The sequence below is a fragment of the Dipodomys spectabilis genome, unplaced genomic scaffold (assembly GCF_019054845.1).
Source record: "Dipodomys spectabilis isolate Male_0828 unplaced genomic scaffold, ASM1905484v1 ptg000386l, whole genome shotgun sequence".
NCBI lineage: Eukaryota > Metazoa > Chordata > Mammalia > Rodentia > Heteromyidae > Dipodomys > Dipodomys spectabilis.
This window is the reverse complement of record NW_024871063.1, coordinates 3199295-3219067: the sequence shown is the minus strand read 5'-3', so window position 1 is coordinate 3219067 and position 19773 is coordinate 3199295. Positions and strand designations below refer to the sequence as shown.

The window sequence follows — 19773 nt, the reverse complement described above, 5'->3', positions numbered from 1 at the left end:
TCTTGGGCTGAGGGATCTGTGCCTCCATCTAAGCACTGGGGAGGAAAGCTGGGTTCTGAGCCCTGGGACTAATGGGATATAGCATTTACTACAAACAGCAGCCAGCCGGCACTGGATTCCTGAGACTACAAGTCTTTCATGAGCCCAACTCAACACCGCCCAAGGTGTGCCTGACAAATGTGCATTCTTGTGATATCCATATGAGTGGGCATTTACTGTTTTACCCCTGCTGGACCAGAACTGTTGTCTGAGACATCGATTTAGTGTTCAGATCCACACTGCTCTCATGATAGATGTCATTCTGATGACCGGGTCGATGACCTCCGTGTCACAAGGGTCGATCCATCTCTGGTACTGTGGCCCACTCTGTATGCAAAGGCCTCCGAGGAGGCTGCTCTAAAGAAGTGTAGGACACATAGACATTGGGAGACCCTCAGGAACCCACTGGAAAATACTCTGCTTAGAGCCACAGCATGAGGTCAAAGCAGGCCAGGTATTGGTCATGTAGCTCAAACTCTGGACCTGGTTGCTGTCCCCAGCTCTTCATCTTACCACTTGAGCCACAGCACCACTTCCGGTTTTCTGGTGGTTCTTGGAGAACAGAGTCTCCCAGACTTTCCTGCCCAGGCTGGCTTTGAATGGCAATCCTCCAATCTCAGCCTCCTGAGGAGCTAGGAGGACATGCATGAGCCACCAGCGCCCAGCTGATCTGGCCTTTCACCACAGTGGAGTAGGAGCTCCTGAAAGCTTTTCTTTATTTTCTCTGTGCCAGTACTGGGGCCTGAAAACAGGGTCTGGCCTGTGGTCTCTTTAGTTTTTCCCTCAAGGCTGGCAATCTACCACTTGAGCCACAGCTCCATTTCTGGCTTTTGGTAGTTCATTGGCAAAAATGTCTCACTAACTTTCCTCCCCTGAGCTGGCTTTGATCCACGATCTCTGATCTCAGTGTCCTGAGTAGCTAGGATTTACAGGGGTTAAGCCACTGGTGACACTGGGCTAGAAGCTTTTCTTAAGCAAGCATTCTTCCTTGCATTTGCCCTGACTCCTCCATGCAAAGGAGGCCTGAAGGTCAGGAGCTGTGGAAAATAGGCTTCTGGTCAAAGAAAATGGCTGGGGTCCTTGGTGAAAAGACACGCTAATCTTCCCCTGGACCCCATTCTGCCCTAACTGTGACTCAAGTGTAAATCTTGTCCCAGACTTGAGTGTTCTGCCAGACTTGTCTGAAGCCACAGAACTTTCATTCCACCCACACTACCAGCTCTACAACACACCTCAGGACCTTTGCCCAAGCTGTACTTATTGCCTGAGGCTCTCTGCCTTGTTCCACATCTTAGAGCTCCTGTGGAATTTTGGCACTGGTTATATCACCTCGTGGAGCAAGCCTTTCCTTCCCTTCTCCCCCTTTTAAAAATATATTGAGTTCCTACAGATTGAACTTGTGCAGGCTGACTCGAAAATGCTCTATTGTGGTGGTGATGGTGGTGGTGGTGGTGTGTGTGTGTTTGTGTGTGTGTGTGTGTGTGTTTGTGTGTGTGTGCGTGTGTGCATGCGTGCATGTGCACCCACGCATGTGCATGCGTGCAAACACGCATGCCAGTCGTGGGGTTTGAATTCATGGCCTGGACGCTATCCCTGAGCTTTTGTGTTCAAGACTAGCACTGTACTACTTGAATCTCAGCTCTACTTCTGGCTTTTGGGGTTTAATTGGAGAAAAGAGCCTCATATATCCGTTCCTGCACGCAATTGGCATCCTCAGATCTCAGCCTCCTCAGTAGTTAAGATTACATGGGTGAGTCCCCAGCACCTGCCCTCTACCTCTTACCCATAACGGCCCTCCTCTGAGTCCCAGAAGAATATGTCTCACTCTGCTGACTTTTTTTTTTGTCAATCTTGGGGCTTGAACTCAGGGTCTGGGCATGTTCCTGAGCTGCTTTTTTTCAACACTAGCACTTTTATCACTTAAGCACAGTGTCTCTTTTGGCTTTTTCTCTTTCTGTGGTAGTGAGGAATCGAACTCAGGGCTTTGTGTGTGCTAAGTAAGCACTCTACCAGTAAGACACATTCGCAGACCAAGGCTCATTTCTAAAAGAAGCTATGACGTTGGGATTTATTGGATTACCCCTTTTGGCACAGAAATCGCTGACTCTTTCCTATCTTTGTCAGGATTTGGGACCAGCCTGAGACTCTGCAATAAGGAATAATGAATGAGTGATTGCCACCAGGCCCCAGAGGTCTAGGCTAACATCCTACAGGGAGATAGAGGAAATGGAGACACAACTTTCGACAACTCCTACAGCCTAGGAACTGTGGTTTCCCTGGAAGCAGTGGCTGGCTGCTAGGTGTTCTGATGGGACATCTCAGTCAGAACATATTGCACCCATTGCACACACTGTAAAGCTGAATTCAGAAATCCTTAACCAAAAGACCACCAGAGGCCACCACCAATGTAAAAGCAAAGTAGTCTTTATTGCGAGCTCAAGCTTGGTCCCCTCCGATTTACATAGCAGCAACTGAGGTTTACAGCACCTTTTATACACATTTTAGGGAAGGCAGGGACTTTGCATACACCATAGCGTCTTCTAACAAATCACTACACACTGTGGGAAAATCATAAAACAATTCTATATTATGATTGGCGAACTACAATGTGGGAAAGGACCAGAAACAAGTTGTAGGTTAGATCAAGGGGGCTGACATACTTTAAACTGGTTGGCTTGTACCACAGGGAAGTCTCAAGAGGATATGTGCTAAACTGCAGGGTGTCTGGTTTAGATAATGGTCACCAGACCACAGAAGGGGCTGTTTTGGAGTTTCTGATACCTTGACATCCTGCCTTAAGCAAACACCATATGTTTCCCCAAATTGTCTGTGCAAGGCTATTTCAGATATCTCCACATCCTGGCATCTAGTGTTCCCAGGACTGTCTGTGGCTGGAATAGGTCAAGGGTGGCAGAACTAAGTTGGGGTCTTCAGTAAAATAGAGTTGCATAGGTTCCTCAACACCAGTTGCACACACCAGCCCAGGCAAAGCCTTCGTGGCTTCAGTTCTTAAATGGCAGAAAAGGATGCTTTGTTCAAGCTGCAGACTTAGTACTCTCTGAGGGCTTCTTCCAGCTTGCCCAGGTTGGGGGGCTGGGCATGGGCAACCTGCTGAAAGCCAGGCCCTGTCGCTGAGCTCCTTTTGCTCAATGGTAGTGCTCTGCAACTTGAACCACTCAGTGATTTTGTTTGTTTATTTCTTTTGTTTTCTTGTGATCTCTTAAGAAATACAAGTGTCCCGGACTTTCCTGCCCAGGCTGCATTCAAATTGGCATCTCAGCCTTCTGAGGAGTTAGGATCACAGGAAGGAACCACTGACAACCTGGCTTACTTTTCTTCTTGTTCTTTTTTTTTCGTGACAATCTGAAATCTTAACGGTGTCATTCCAATGGTTTGCATTCCAAGAAACTTCCCAGGCCTGGATTTCGAATGCTAGGACTGGCACCCACAAATAGAGGGAGATCCTGCAAACTCATTCCTATTCATTTGAATGCTAATGGAATGTTATAAAAGTAATAAGTAAATTTGAAATTAATTCATGATTCTATTTTAGAATGTGACACAAAAATTATTGAATTTATATCTTCCATTCTAGCACCATGGTATGATTAAGGATATTGACTGATATTTTATTAATGCTTTTGTAAGCATTCAACGATGATTCGTCATTAAATGGAGGCATAATTTAATAACTAATAATTGGTAATTATATATATAACTTAATAATATAATATTCCCTCTGTATATATATACACAAATATATGTATGTATATATATATACATATATATACATGTATATATATGTACATATATATATATATATATATATATATATATATATATATATATATATATATATATATATATATTGGACACTACTGTGGCTTGATTATAGGTCCTCAGAACTTCTTGGCAGCTCAGTTTGCTGGAGGCTGGTGTGCTAAGACGGTGACCCATTTATGAATTGGGCATTGTAGGCTGTGAGTTGAAATCCCCGCATGGCCAAAAATTTATTCATGGAGTAAGAAGCCAATTTTGACAAATTTTTTTCCTTCTCTGTGAAAGTCCTGGGTCTCAGTATATGTGATATGATGTAATAAAATAAATGTTATATGTACAATAATACTAAATAAATAAGGGTAATAAATATCATATGGAGTAAACTCATATGACATAGATCTAATATATGACTATTATATTTTATAGTGCTGGGGCTTCAATTCAGGCGCTGCGAACTTGTCTGAATTGCTTGTCTTCGAGGACGGTGATCTTCCGCTTCACCCACAGTGCCTCAGAATTCCGCAGACCCTGAGTTTAAATCCCAGGCCTGCCAGAAAAATGGGGCAAATTCCATGCCATGATGATGATGATGATGATTATGATGATGATGATGTTTTGGGTCAACCACCGGGCTTGAACTCAGATCTTGGTATCTCTGCCACAGCCGATCCTTGGATCCTAGGTCCCGAGTTCAAATTTCGGGGCTGGCAAAAATAAAAATAAAAACGAGAAGGATAAAACTGAGAAGTTCAAGGAGGTGGTTTTACTTTTTTTTTTCATTGCATTGTGACCACCCTGGGTCTAAATGACAATGCCCAGAAAGTGTACATGACCTTACATTGCTGATATTTGGATAACTATTAGGGAAGCCAAGCCGAAACCGGCAACTTAAGCCTGGAAATCGAATCCTGGACTGCCGGGATGGCAGGAGATTCTAAGAAACAATTTCCAATATACATCTGTGTGAATGGAATTTTGTAAAAGTAACAATTACCTTAATAATTAGTGTACGATTATATTATAAAATTATACACAATTATACAACTTTGAATAATTTTCAATTAATATTTTATTATGTATTCAATCATGATGCTTAAAAAAGGAAGGAATAATTTAATTGCCAATAATTGGTAGTAATATTGTATATGAAATTTCATAATATAGAGACATCTCACGTTATATACATCTATCCATCTATCTATCTATCTATCTATCTATCTATCTATCTATCTATCTATCTATCTGCAAGTCTAAACATTCATCTTTTTATACACTTGTCACTAACGGGGCTGAGTGATAGAGTGCTCGCCTAGTACGTACAAAGCCCTCGTTTCGATTCCTCACTCCTGTGTGCATAGGAAAATCCAGAAGTTTTGCTGTCACTCAAACAGTTGAGCACTAACTTTGAGCATAAAAGATTAGGGACTGTGTCTAGACGCTTCCTCAAGACCCATGACTGGCACCAAAACAAAAAATAAAAAGGAAAATATAGAATGTTCTGACTGCAACTATATAAAAATAGGGCTGCAAATACCTCATCACAGAGCAAGGAGGGAGTCTAGTGCTGACAGCTGCCGTCTAACCTGACTTAGCCAGAGGTGAACCACTGCAACCCATCTCCACAGAACCGGATGCTGCTGGCTTACTTACCCCTGTCATCCAAGATACTCAGGGACTGAGATCTGACACTGGTGGGTTTAAAACCAGGCCCTGTCAGGATGTCTGTGAAACTCTGAGCTGTGGCTCAAAGTGGTAGAGCTCTAGTCTTGAGCAAAAAATCTTAGGACCGTACCCCCAAACTGTCAGTGCAATTCCATGGCTGATGCCCTCCCCCCAAAACCCCATCCCTCTAAAATCTAAATTTGGACTGTTTGTGAGGTGTTTCTGAAAGAATGGTGATACTGATGAAAGCACCTTAATTTAATGACAGCATGTGGGATACAGTTATGTGATCAGTCCTTCATGAGATGTTGTGTGTTGAGTCATTCACGCGGTGCATTTTTTCATCTGGTTCTTGTAAGAGCTCCACAAGTAAGATGATGATTTGCCCTTGTCAGGGCCAAAATTATGTATGTACCTATCTCTAGTGAGTTGTCTCCTGCAGACAATTTTTTTGGCTTAAGTTTCTCAGTCATGAACCTTGAACTCAGGACCTAGCCACTGACACTTACCTGTTGGGATCATGGCTAGTGCCCTACCACGTGAAGCCAAGGAACACCTTGCAACAGAGTGTTAGGGTCTAGGCGTATAGTAGCTAAGGACTGTCATCCTGCCTACTCAGGAAGCTGAGATCTGACGATCTGGGTTCAAAACTATCCCAGACACAAATGGTCCCATGAGACTTTTATCTCCTATTCACCATTTAGAAACTTGAAGTGGAAGCCTCGCGCCTGTCATACAAGCTACTCAGGTGGCAGAGAGCTGAGGATCACGGGTCCAAAACCAGCCTGGGCAGAAAATTCCTTGAGATGCTTCTCTCCAGTGAACCACCAAAAACCAGAAGGGGTGCTGTAGCTCAAGCAATTGGCTTTAGCTGAAGAGCTCAAGGATAGCACCCAGGCCTAGATTTCAATTCTTCCAACTTCCAAGAAAAGAAAGAAAGAAACCTGCAGTGGTGTACTGAGAATGTGTCTTATGGGTAGAGTGTTTTGCATGTATGAATCCCTGGGTTTGATTCCTTAGTACCGCATCACTAGAAAAACGCCTGAAGTGGCTGTGTGGCTCAAGTGGTAGAATGCTATCCTTGTACAGGAGAAACTCAAGTACTGTGCTCAGGTTCTGAGTTCAAGCTCCAGGACAATGAATGAACACACATACATGTACACAAACACACACACACAAACACACACACTGATGCCAGAAGTGAAGCTGTGACACCAAATGGTAAAGCACTGAGCTTCTGTTCTGAGCTCATGGTAAGCACCCAGGTCCTGTGTTCAACCCTGAAACACAGCCACCCAGGGCCCAACTAGGAGAGGTCAAAGGTTTCAAAATCTGATGAGCTTCACCAGCCCTAGATGACAGGAAGCATTGTGATATTACACAAGTGCTTAGATTTAGCAAGCTTCCAGAAACCTAGGGAGGCACCATTGCCAATAATGAGTCATTTCATTAGGTTCAGCTACCTAGTTGTCTGCCAGAAGGACCCTTGAATTAATTGTAGCAGGTTATTTTAAAACTAGAACATAGTCTAACAAAGACAGGATAAGTGCAGGGAACTTGACCTATCATGGGAGGTGGCACAAATAAAGACTTCCTGTCAAAACAGCACTGGAGAGAGAGATAGCTTGGGGGTACAAAGAGGCCTTTTTCTCCTGGCCTTCAGAGCCAGCCCACACTCCTCCTCACTAATTGGCCTCGATGGAGTTTTTTGTTACACAGCAGTACAGGAGTGAGGGCTTTTGTCTGCCTGTTCCAACAATGAGGCAGACTTCCTCCAGCAGTCCCTGGTGAGGAGAAAACCTCAGGCTAAAATGGGAACAGCAAAGGGAGCCCCGGAACACGCACTGTCTTCAAAGCACTTTCTGTGTTATGAAATCATTCTATTCAAAGCAAATTTCCTAGCTGGATGCCTTTCATCATAGGGACTCTGGACCTTCACTGATAGAAATATATGCATACATACATGGGGACACATAGAGTTACTGGCTATTTTTTTGGCTGTTGCGGGGGTTGTACTATGAGCTTAGGCACTGTCCCTGAGCTACTTTTGCTCAAGGATAGTGTTCTGCCCTTGAGCCATAGCCCCACTCATGGAGATTTTGTATTCCTGTGGTCCCTCAGAAATGAGAATGTGGTGGACTTTCCTGTCCTGGCTGAATTCAAACCGGCATTCCCTACCTCTCAGCCTCCTGAAGTGCTAGGATTACAGGCAGGATCTGCTGACACCTGAGTTTCTTTCTTCTTATACTTTTCTTTCATCGTGACAATCTGAAATCTTCACAGTGTCATTCTAATGGTTTGCATTTCAAAGTAAACTACCCAGGTCTGTAGTTCAAATGCCAGGACTGCCACATACAAATGGCAGGAGATCTTGAGAAAATCATTCCTATCTATAAGAATGCTTACTGTAATGTTATAAAAGTAACTATTAAATTTGCAGTTATTTCATGATTCTCTTATAGAATGCAACACAAAAACTATTGGATTATGTCTTCCATTCTAGAACAATGGTATGATTCTCCTAATTAAGGAATAGTGACTACTTTTACATTAATGCTTTAATAAGTATTCAACCATGATACTTCATTAAGTGGAAGCATAATTCTATAACTAATAATTCATAATATATAATTTAATATCCTTACATTGTCTCTCTCTCATATATATAGCTAAAGACACATCTGCCTGTCTGTCTATCTATCTATTTATCTGTCTGTCTGTCTATCTATCTATCTATCTATCTATCTATCTATCTATCTATCTATCTATCTATCTATCTATCTATCTATCTATCTATCTATCTATCTATCTATCTTTCTATCTATCTATCTATCTATCTATCTATCTATCTATCTATCTATCTATCTATCTATCTATCTATCTATCTATCTATCTATCTATCTATCTATCTATCTATCTATCTATCTATCTATCTATCTACCTATCTATCTATCTATCTATCTATCTATCTATCCACCAATGCTATTGCTTCATCGAAGGTCCTCAGAACTGACTGGCAGCTCAGTTTGCCAAAGGCTTTTGTTTTACAACTGACCCATTCATGAATTGGGCATTGTGGGCTGTGAGTTCAAGTCCCAGCATGGCCAAAAGTTTATATGTGGAGTCAGAAGCCAATTTTGACACATTTATTTCCCTTCTTGGTGAAAGTCCTGGGTCTCAATATGATGTCTAATCCATATGCAAATAAATCCATGTGATAAGATGTAATAAATGAAATAAATGTTATATATGTAAGAATACTAAATAAAATAAATAAAAATAAATAAGGGTAACAAATGTCATATGGCGTAAACCCATGTACCTAAATAGATCTCATGTATGAATATTATTTTTAACAATGCTGGGGCTTGAATTCTGTCCCTGGAAACTAGTCTGAAATTCTTGTCTTCCACCACGGTGAGTTTCCCTTTCCCCACAGTGCCAGAGAGTTAATCATACCCTGAATTGAAATCCCAGGCCTGCCAGAAAAATGGTGCAAATTCCAAGCCTGGGTCTTAATTTTTTTTGACCAGGATCATGGACTGTCTTGAAAGCACTCTCTGTTCTATGACATCATTCTATTCAAAGCAAATATCTTAGTTGTTTGCCTTTCTTCATAACGACTGTATGTTCACCGATAGAAATACATGCATACATACATAGACACATGGAGTTACTGCCTCTTTTTTATTTTTGGTGCAGGTCCTGAGACTTGAACTATGAGCCTAGACAATGTGCCTGAGATCCTTTTACACAAGGTAGCACTTTATTGTGCCTTAATCCATGATACATCATTAAATTGAGGCATAATTTAATACTTAATACCTAGTAATTTAACAATAATTTAATACCTAATAATTATTAGTAATATATTACATGTAATTTAATAGTATACAGACATCTCACATTCTATCAATATATTTATATGTTTAAATATACAGTGGAATATATATATATATACACATATATATATACATGTCTCTCTAAATATATATATATATATATATTTATTTGCAGCAATTTACAAATCTACCTATTTGTATATTGGCCACTCCTGGGGCTAGAACTCAGGTTCTGGGAACTGCCTGGCAGTGAATTTGTTTGAGACAGCTGTGCTTACAATGACACCTTGATTAATTGGGCATTCCATGCCCTGAGTTCAAATCCCAGCAGTGCCGAAGACAATAGGTGAGTAAGAAGCCAATATTGTCCTGTTTTCCTTTGTGTGGAAATATTGTGTCCTAGGTACAATATGTAATATCTATGCAAATACATATATATGATACACATTATACATGTATATAAATATTATTTTTGCCTGTTCTGGGGCTGGAATTCACACCCTGGGAAATGCTCCTGAATTTTTTTCTTCCAGGAGGTTAGCTTCCACTTCACCCACAGCAAAATAGAGTTACCCAGTCCCTGAGTTCAAATCCCAGTTCTGGCAGATAAAATGGCCCAAATTCCTAGTCAGGACCTTAACTTTATTGGTGGTGCAGGCATGGGGCTTGAATTCAGGTCATCACAACTCTGCCTCAGCCTTGATTACCCTAGGCTGGGGTGCAGCTTTTACACCCACAGATGATCCAGGGATCCTAGGACCAGAGTTCAACTCCCAGCTTTGGCAAAAAAAAAAAAAAAAAAACCAACCAAGATGGAAGAGGAAAAAACAGGAAGTTTTACACAACAGTTTTACCTTTGTTTCCTTAGCACTGTGACCATCCTGGGTCTTAATGACTCGGCTTGAAAACTGTACAAGACCTTGCATGGTCGAAGGCTGGTGGGCTGTCAGTGAAGCCTGAGCCCAACCCAGAAACCTAGGCCCTGAGTTCGATCCAGGGACTGCCACCTACAAGGCTGAAGATCCTAGAGAACTCGTTCCTATCTATAGGAACAATAATAGAATGTTTGTAATATACTAATTAAATTACTAATTAGCTAGTCATTCTAGTATAAGATTCTAGTATAATCCTAACGTGATTAATTAATGGAGGCATAATTTTAGACTAAATAATTGGTAGTAATAGAATATATAAAAATAAGATATGGACATCACTCTTTATATAGAATTATACATTAGAATCTACATAAATGTCTATCTGTCTCTGTATAAATTTATTTATAGATACATATACATATGTAAATACACCCACCCACCCACACACACACACACACACACACACACACACACACTTGAATCTACACATCTATCTGTTTATATATTGACCACTCCTAGGGCTTGATCTCAGGTCTTCAAATTTGCCCTACATCTTCATTTGAATCAGACTGGTGTGCTAACATTGACCCATTCATGAAGTGAGCCTTCTAGGCCCGAAGTTCAAATCACAGAACTGCCCAAAACTTAATCCTGGTGGAAGAAGCCAATTGTCCCACTTGTTTTCCTTATCAGTGAAAGTCTGGGTCTAAGGAATTGTGTATAATACATAAGCAAATCTGTGTCTTATGTAATAGGTTGTAAAAAATGTTATACATGTAATCATACTCTCTAAAATATATAATAAATAAATAAAACACAAAATAAAATGAATAACTACACTAACTGCCATATGCAGTAAACATGTGTATGTAAATATAAATCATGTATTTAAAATGTATACGAATATTATTTTTTGGAGTGCTAGGTCTTGAATTCAGACCCTGGGATCAGGCCTGAATTTCTTGACTTCCAGCTCGTTGAGCTTCCCCTTCCCCCACATTGCTGCAGATTGACCAAAACCCTGAGTTCAAATCACAGGCCTGGCAGAAAAATGGCCTGAATTCCAAGCCAAGGAGCTTCATAATTTTTAAAATATTTTTAATGTATGTCTGTATCTGTCTGTCTGTATGTGTGTATATATTTTTATTTTGTCAAGGACAGGGCTTGAACTCAGGGCATGGCAATTCTGCCTCAGCTTTGATCACTCTACACTGGGTTGCAGCCACTGGACACACAGCCGAACCTGGGTCCCCAAAGGCTGACAAGAAAAAAAAACCACACGGCAACATTTTTCTTTTAAAGGTAATCATCCTGGGTCTGAATGACACAGCTGAAAAGTGTTTGTAACCTGGCATTGCTGAAGTCTGATGGTCTTCCAGGGAAGCCATAGGCCAACACGGCAAAATAGGCTCTGTGTTCGAAGCCCAGTCCTGACCCTTACCAATGGAGGGAGATCCTAAGAGTCTCGTTCCTATTCACAGGAATACCGATGGAAATTAATGTCAAGGTTGAATTTGTTGCTCTGAATGATACTACTATAAAATTAGAGACTGATTTTAGGAGGCTGATGGATTTTAATGAATATTTTTTGACACATTAAGAGAATACTATTAATTATATGGATGCAATATTTTAGGGACAGTGGTTAATTTAATTAATTATTCATTAAGTATGAAAACAATAATATTAATTACATGGAGGCATAATAATTACCCAAAAATTGGTAGGAATGTAGCCTATATAACTAAGTAATGTATCGACATCTTTGGGACTCTATAAATATCTATATCTTTTTGTGTAGTACCTTCTGCATGTCATTCTGTTCTTATTTTGTCAACCCTTGGGGCTTAATCTCAGGCACTGGGAACTGCTTGTCAGCTCCATATGCCACAGGCTGGTGTGTTGACACTCACCCATTCATGAATTGGGCTTTGTGGCTGTGAGTTCAGATGCCAGCACTCACAAAAATTGAATTGTGCAGTAAGAAGCCCATGATGACACGTTTTCTTTTTCTGTAAAAGTCCTGGGTGTCAGGTATGAAGTTTCATACATAGGCATATCTATATCCTATGTAATAAATGCTGTAAATATTCCATGCATAATAGCAGTCGATAAAATAAATTGCAAATGAATAAAACAAAAAAATAAAATGAATAACTACACTGAGCACAATTTGGAGTCAACATACGGGCCAGGATGTCAGGGACTGGGGACCGCCTGGCAGCTGATTTGGCTAGAGGCTGCTGTGCTGGCAGTAACCCATTCATGAAATGAGCATTTTAGGCCGTGAGTTTAGATTCCAGCACTGCCAAAAATGTAATCTTGGAGTGAGAAGCCGAGTGTGACACATGATTTCCTTTTCTGTGAAAGTGCTCAGTGTTAGGTAGGATGTTTAATTTGTGTGCAAATCTATAAGCTATGTAATAGGATGTAATAAAGATAAAAATGTCATAGGTGGAAGAATTGTCACTATGATAAACATTGAATTAGTAGTGAATAATTCTAGGATAAAATTAGACACAATAAGTATAGGAAGTACATTAAGTTTAATTAATATTTTATTAAGCATTAACAGAATAAAAATTACATGGAGACATAATTAAATACCTAATAATTGGTAGTAACACATGATGCATAATTCAATAATATATAGACATCTGTCTCATTCTATGAAATATTAATTATATGTATGGATATATGTACATATATGATAAACAATACTGATATTGAGTAATTATTAATTGATGCTTTATTAATTGTTAACTGGGACACATCATTAAATGGAGATATAATTTAATACCTAAGAATTGGTACTAATATTATCTATAATTTAATAATATGCAGACATCTCTCTTTTTGTGTCTACAATATTTATATACAGAAATCTCTATCTATTTATACCTTGTTCACTCCTGGGGCTCGGTGGTTCAGTGCTCACCTAGTAATCATGAAGCCCTGTGTTCAATTCCTCAGTGCCACATAAATAGAAAAACAGAAAGTTCTTCTATCTTTCAACCAATTGAGTGCTAGCCTTGAGCACAAATGCTTAGGGAGAGTTTATAAGCTCTTACTCAAGCCCCAGGATTGCCACCAAAAAAAGGTAGGATGTTCTAACTGCAATTATAGAAGGACAGAACTTCAAATACCTCATTACAGAGCAAGCTAGGTGTGTGGTGCTGACAGCTGCCACCTAACCTGACTTAGCCACATGTAAACCACTGCAACCTAGCTCCATGGGTTACACATGTCATCCTGGCTTATGCCCGTCATCTTAGCTGCTCGGGGTGCTTAAACCCCAGTCCTGGCAGGATGTCTACGAGACTCTTCAACATATGGCTCCAAGTCATAGAGCTCTAGCCTTGAGCAAATATTATTAGAATAGTATCCACATGCTTTCAGTTCAAGTCCCATGTCTACCTCCCCCAATTAAAAAACCACCCCATTAAAGTATTAGATGTGAACATGTATGGTTTGTGAAATTTTCCTTAAAGAACGGTGATATTGATGAAAGCACCCTAATTTTAATGACAGCTTGTGGAACAGAGCTATGTGCTGAGTCTTCACAGGGTGCAGTGTGCTGAGTCCTGCATTGGGTGCTAAGTCTTTCACAAGATGCTGTGTGCTGAGTCCTGCAAAGAGTGACATGTACTGTGTCCTTCACAGGGTGCATTCTTACATCGTGCCCTTGTAAGGGATCCACAACTGAGATGATTATGCAGACAAGAATATTGAGTCTCAGATATGCTCCCATGGCAAGTATAAAATTATGTATTACTGAAGACTAGTGAGTTGTCTTCTGCGGACAAATGTTTTCTTTTTTTCTGTCATGAACCTTGAACTCGGGTTCTAGGTGCTGACCCTTACTTCTAGGGCTCATGGCTAGCACTTCACCACTTGGAACCATGGACCCCCTTGCAGCAGAAGCCAAGCCCAAGGGGTCAGTAGCTGGTCTGTCATCCAGCCTTCTCAGGAACCTGAAATCTGAAGATCTGGGTTCCAAAATATCCCAGACACAAAAGGTCCCATGAGACTATTATCTCCAATTCACCACTAAGAACCTGAAGTGGAAGCAGGGTGCTTTCCTTATGCTGGTAATCCTAGCTACTCAGGCGAATGAGATCTGAGGATCATGGTTCAAATCAAGCCTGGGCAGGAAAGTCTTTGAGACACTTAGCTCCAATGAACCACCAGAAAACCTGAAGTGGCGCTGTGGCTCAAGTGGTAGAGCACAAGACTTGAGCTGAAGAGCTCAAGGAAAGCACCCAGGCCCAGACTTCAACTCCTACAACTGACAAAAACAACAACAAAAGACAGAAAACACTAACAAACCTGAGGTAGAGGCCTGGGAAAGTGCATTAGGGATAGAGTGTTTTGCATCTATGAAACCCTAGGCTTGATTTCTCAGGACCATATCATTAGGAAAAACCCTGAAGTGGCTCTGTGGCTCCAGTGAGAGAAGGCTATCCTTCTACAAGAGAAACTAGGTACAGTGCTCAGGTCCTGAGTTCAAGCTCCAGGACTCATGTATGTGTGTGCATGCACACATGCCCCCACCCCCCCACCCCCACCCCCACACAAACACACACACTCACAGACCAGAAGTGATGTTGTTACACAAAATGGTAAGGCACTGGGCTTCTGCACTGTGCTCCTGCTCAGCACAAAGGCCTTGTGATCAAAACCTAGCCACCCAGGGCCCAACAAGGAGAGGTCAAAGGTTTCAAACCCTGATGAGCTTCACCAGCCCTGATGACAGGAAGCTTTGTGATATCCAACGTATGCTTGGATTTTCCAAACCTAGGAGAGGCATCATAGGCCCATCATTACTCCAATGAAACATTTCATTACATTCAGTGCCCTAGTTGACTGCCAGAAGTACTCCTGAATTATATTGAGCACTTTATCTGAACACAAAAACATAGTCTCACAAAGGCAGGATAAGTGCACATAACTTTATCTGCCATGGAAAGTGACACAAATGAAAACTTGTTGTTAAAACAGAGCACTGGGGAGAGAGATAGCTTGGGGTACAAAGAGACCCTTTTCTCCTGACCTTCAGAGCACGCCCACATTCATCCTCACTAACTGGCTCAGGTGGAATTGTTTGTTACCAAGCTGTACAGGAGTGAGGCCTTTTGTCTGCCTGTCCACACAATGTGAGAGACTTCTTCCAGCAGGCCTGGGATGCAGAGAAACCCTCAGGTGACACTTGGAATTGTGATGAGTTCCCTGGAACATGCACTGTCTTGAAAGAAGTCTCTGTGTTATGAAATTATTGTATTGAATACAAATTTCCTAGCTTGGTGCCATTCATCATAGCTATTCTATAGCTTCACCTATAGGAATACATCCATACATAGACAATGACATGGAAGTACAGGCTCTTTTTGAGGGGGCAGGTCCTGAGGTTGAACTATGAGCCTAGGCATTGTCCCTGAGCTCCTTTTGCTCAAGGGTAGTACATGAAGCTTGCGTCATAGCCTCAATTCTGGTTTTTTTGTGATCTCTTAGAAGTAACAGTGTCATAGACTTTCCTACACTGGCTGGATTCAAGATAAGATTCTCTCCATCTCAGCATCCTAAGGAGGTGGGATTACAATCAGCAGCCATTGACATATTCTTTCCTTTCTTATTCATTTTCTAATCTGGACAATCTGACTTCTTAGCAGGGTCATTCCAATGGTTTGAATTAATAAGTAAACTACCCAATGTTTATTATAGTTGCTTTCTCTCCTCATCTTCTTCTCTGGTCACAGGGTTGAGGCCAAACGTGAGAAATGAGTGTCACAGTATTTTGGAGCAAATATCCACAGGATATGCCAATTCTGTCACTTAGCATTGAGCTAGAATTTACTGTCTCAGGATGAGAGGACCGAAATCTGGAGTGATCCTCATACTGTCTGCATTGCTCCTTTTGCCTATGAAATGATCTAATCATTATGAGTGTTTTGTGTCTCCAAATTTAAGTATCTAGAACACACTAGAAGCATCTTCCTGTTTCTGTTTTTCTCTAGTACCTCTCGAGATTTAGACTAAGGATTTGTGTGAAGCGGCTCCTCTGCGAATCCCTGAGAAAAGCCACTTGAAGCCTCTTCAGGAGATCGCCATTCAAAGCCAGCTGAGCAGGAAACCCGGTGAGACTCTTATCTACAATAAACCACCAGTGAACCAGAAGTGGAGCAGTGGCCTAGAGGGTAGAGCTCCAGCTTTGAGAGAGAAAGCTGAGCAGGACATACAAGCCAGACCATGCAGGAAAGCTTGGGAGTTGATTATGTCCAGTTAACGACCAGATCGCTCTTCAGTTACCTTCTGTTGGCATGTTGCATGGGCCTAGGTGAGAAGTCTTGCCCCTGTTATCTGATGATACAGGTAACTGGGACCTGAGATCCTAGGACCCATGGGTCCTACAGAAGAGAAGTATTTTTTAGACATCATATCAGCAAAACTTGGGCATAATCACTGGAATGCTTCAGAAATATGGAGAAAAAGAGTTTGGGACCAGCGAGTTAAAACAATAAACGGAGCAGGAGAATAAAATCCCATATAGATTAGAGGAAAACAAGACTCATTTTTTGCTATGTGAATTCAGAAGGCCATGTACACTTAGAAGGTATCACAAGTTTGTACCTAAAATATTGCATTGATACATTTTATATTCTGATATATATTCTAAACCTAATTATTTATATTCTAATTGTATTGATTGAAATAAATATCAATTTATTTGTCAAATTATCAATTAATTCTAGTAACTTTCATAGTGTGCAATATAAAATCATCACATATAAATGTAAAATATATAACTATATATAATATTATGAAAAGGCTCATGTTTTGCATTGTTCTGTTGGGGTTAGGGTATCAAAGGCAACTCTGTTTTAAAGTATTATTCCATTATCTCTACCTCAGTGTTTGGTAGAGTTAAACCTAAAGCTTTACCATTTGTAGATTTACAGCCTGGATGCAAGAGGAAACACTGTGGTTAAAACATTAGCAATTTAGGGAGGTTGAGCTTTTCTTCATGTGTCTATTGGCCATTCTTCTTTCTTCTTCAAAGAAGTTTCTCTTTAAGTCTTTAGCCCACTTATTTATTGGGCAGTTGTTTGTTTGAGTATTTGTTGTTGGGGATTTAATTTTTTGAGTTCCAAGTATATTTTAGATATGAGACCCTTGTCCGTTGTATGGCTAGTGAAGATCTTCTCACAATCCGTGGGCTTTCTATTGATCTTGGTAGCTATGTCCTTTGCCATGCGGAAGCTCTGCAACTTCATGCAATCCCATTTGTCCAACCTTTCTTTGATTTGTTGTGTTTCCGGGTCTCTATTCAGAAAATTTCGGCCTGAGCCAAGGAGACCTAGGGTTTCTCCTATTCCATCCTGTGATGTTTTCAGAATGTCTGCTTTGACTTCGAGGTCTTTGATCCATTTGGAGTTGATTCTGGTGTAGGGTGATAATGCAAATAAAGACAACATTGAGATACCACCTCACCCCAGTTAGAATGGCAAAAATGAAGAACTCTAATAACAACAGATGCTGGAGGGGATGTGGACAGAAGAGAATCGTACTGCATTGTTGGTGGGAGTGTAAACCTGTTCAACCACTTCTCAAAAAACTTCACATACAGCTCCCCTATGACCCAGCAATCCCACTCTTTGGCATTTACCCAAATGTTTACAAACAAGAACACACTATAGCTATCAGCACACCTATGTTTATTGCAGAATTATTTACCATAGCTAAGATCTGGAACCAATCCAGATGCCCCTCAGTAGATGAATGGATCAAGAATATGTGGTATATATACACAATGGAATTCTATGCCTCCATCAGAAATAATGGCATTGCCCCATTTGTTAGGAAATGGAAAGACTTGGAAAAAATTATATTAAGTGAAGTAAGCCAGGCCCAAAGAAACATAGTTCCCATGGTTTCTCTTATTTGCAATATCTAGTATATGTATGAGTCAAGCAGAAAAGGTCAGATAATGTGATGTGAGGAAAATGAATCCTAAGATATGTATTTAAATGTTTTTTTTCTTTCATGCATTTGTTTCTAATGCACTTATAAGATTATCTTTTTGTTGCTTTGTATGTCCCTCCCCCACATTATAACCCCTGCTTTCACTATATTTGATGTCGATATAATTTGTGAAGTAGAAGGGGAAAAACAAGTCGTTTAAGGATACTGGTGGACCCGTGCAACAATGAGAAGTACAAGTTGTCATGTCCAAAATGAACTTTACAACTTTGGTGGGGGGGAAGGATTGGTTGGGGGTCGGGGGGGGGCTGGGAAGGGATGTGAAGTGTAAACAAAGAAGGAGGTTGCAATGCTTGATAAGAAATGTACTCATTATCTTGCCCATGTAATGTAACCCCTCTGTATATTTTGTTCACAATAAAAATAATAATAGAAATAAAAATAATAAAAAACATTACCAATTTAAGGCCTAATAATGAAGAGAAATATATGGACTTCTCTTGCAACTATGAAAATATTTGGTGATAAAATGGCAGTAGTGTAAGTTCCTGCCTGTTTGGAAGGTAGACAGGCCAAGACAATAGGTAATCATGAATATGAGCATTTTTTCACTTTCTTGGCTTTAGCTACTTTTTAAATGGTAGGTATCATAAACAATCATATTTTGATAAAATGCCTTCTAGTATGAACAGTTCTGGCTGAACTGTTCATCTCTCTATGATCCCTTGTAACTAAGATTAGTTTTGTTCCACTAATACAATCTATGCTGTCAGAGTAAGATATTCTGGTTGGTCTGTTCCTACATGGAAGAAGGGTAAAGGGTCAGGTAGACATTTGTGCCAGTAAGACCTCATTTGGGAAAATCTCAGCTGCATATGCTTAGAAGTAGCTCTTAAACAAGGCTTACTTTGAATCCATTGGCTCCACAGAGCTAACACAGTTGGATAAATAAGTACTTGAAAAAGCCGTCTCATTTGGACTTAGCTATTAATACTTGAAAATGTGATCAAATTCTAAATGAAAAGGACTTAAAATAGTCATTGACAAAAAAATTGCAAATGTGAGCAATCAACTGAACAACATTTTTTTTCAACTATTCACAGAATTTTAGGGAAATAAGATCAATAGCATTTTTAGGAACAATAAAGTTTCCTTGTTACAAATAGGCACCTAAGCATATAAGCCTGTATAAATATTTCATCATTAACTACTAAAATTTACATGATACTACATTCTTCAGCAGCTTGTATACCAAAATTACAACAATACAGAGATTAACATGGCACTTGTACAAGGATGATATGAAAATTTGTGAAGTATTCAAAATTTTTCATTCTTCAGATGCAAGAAATGAAAAACAGCTATTAAAAAGTTGATTACACAATTACAAGTGAAACAATACACCTAATTAATATAATTAAAAGTTACTTTGACATCAGTGTATTAAATTTTCACCTTAGAAAGGCCTTTACATAGCATAACCTTTACACAACTTTTGATATTAGACAACATTGTCGTTTTATCCCAAAGAAATATAATACTAAAAGGACCTAGGGAAAAAAAAAGGAATCTTAAACTATTTCTGTATGGAATGCAAT

The 19773-nt window shown here is 40.1% G+C and overlaps 1 pseudogene; it reads left to right on the top strand.

The window, feature by feature from the left end:
* Positions 1-19406: 19406 nt before the first annotated feature.
* Positions 19407-19506, top strand: LOC122096702 (annotated as a pseudogene).
* The last annotated feature ends 267 nt before the right edge of the window (positions 19507-19773 follow it).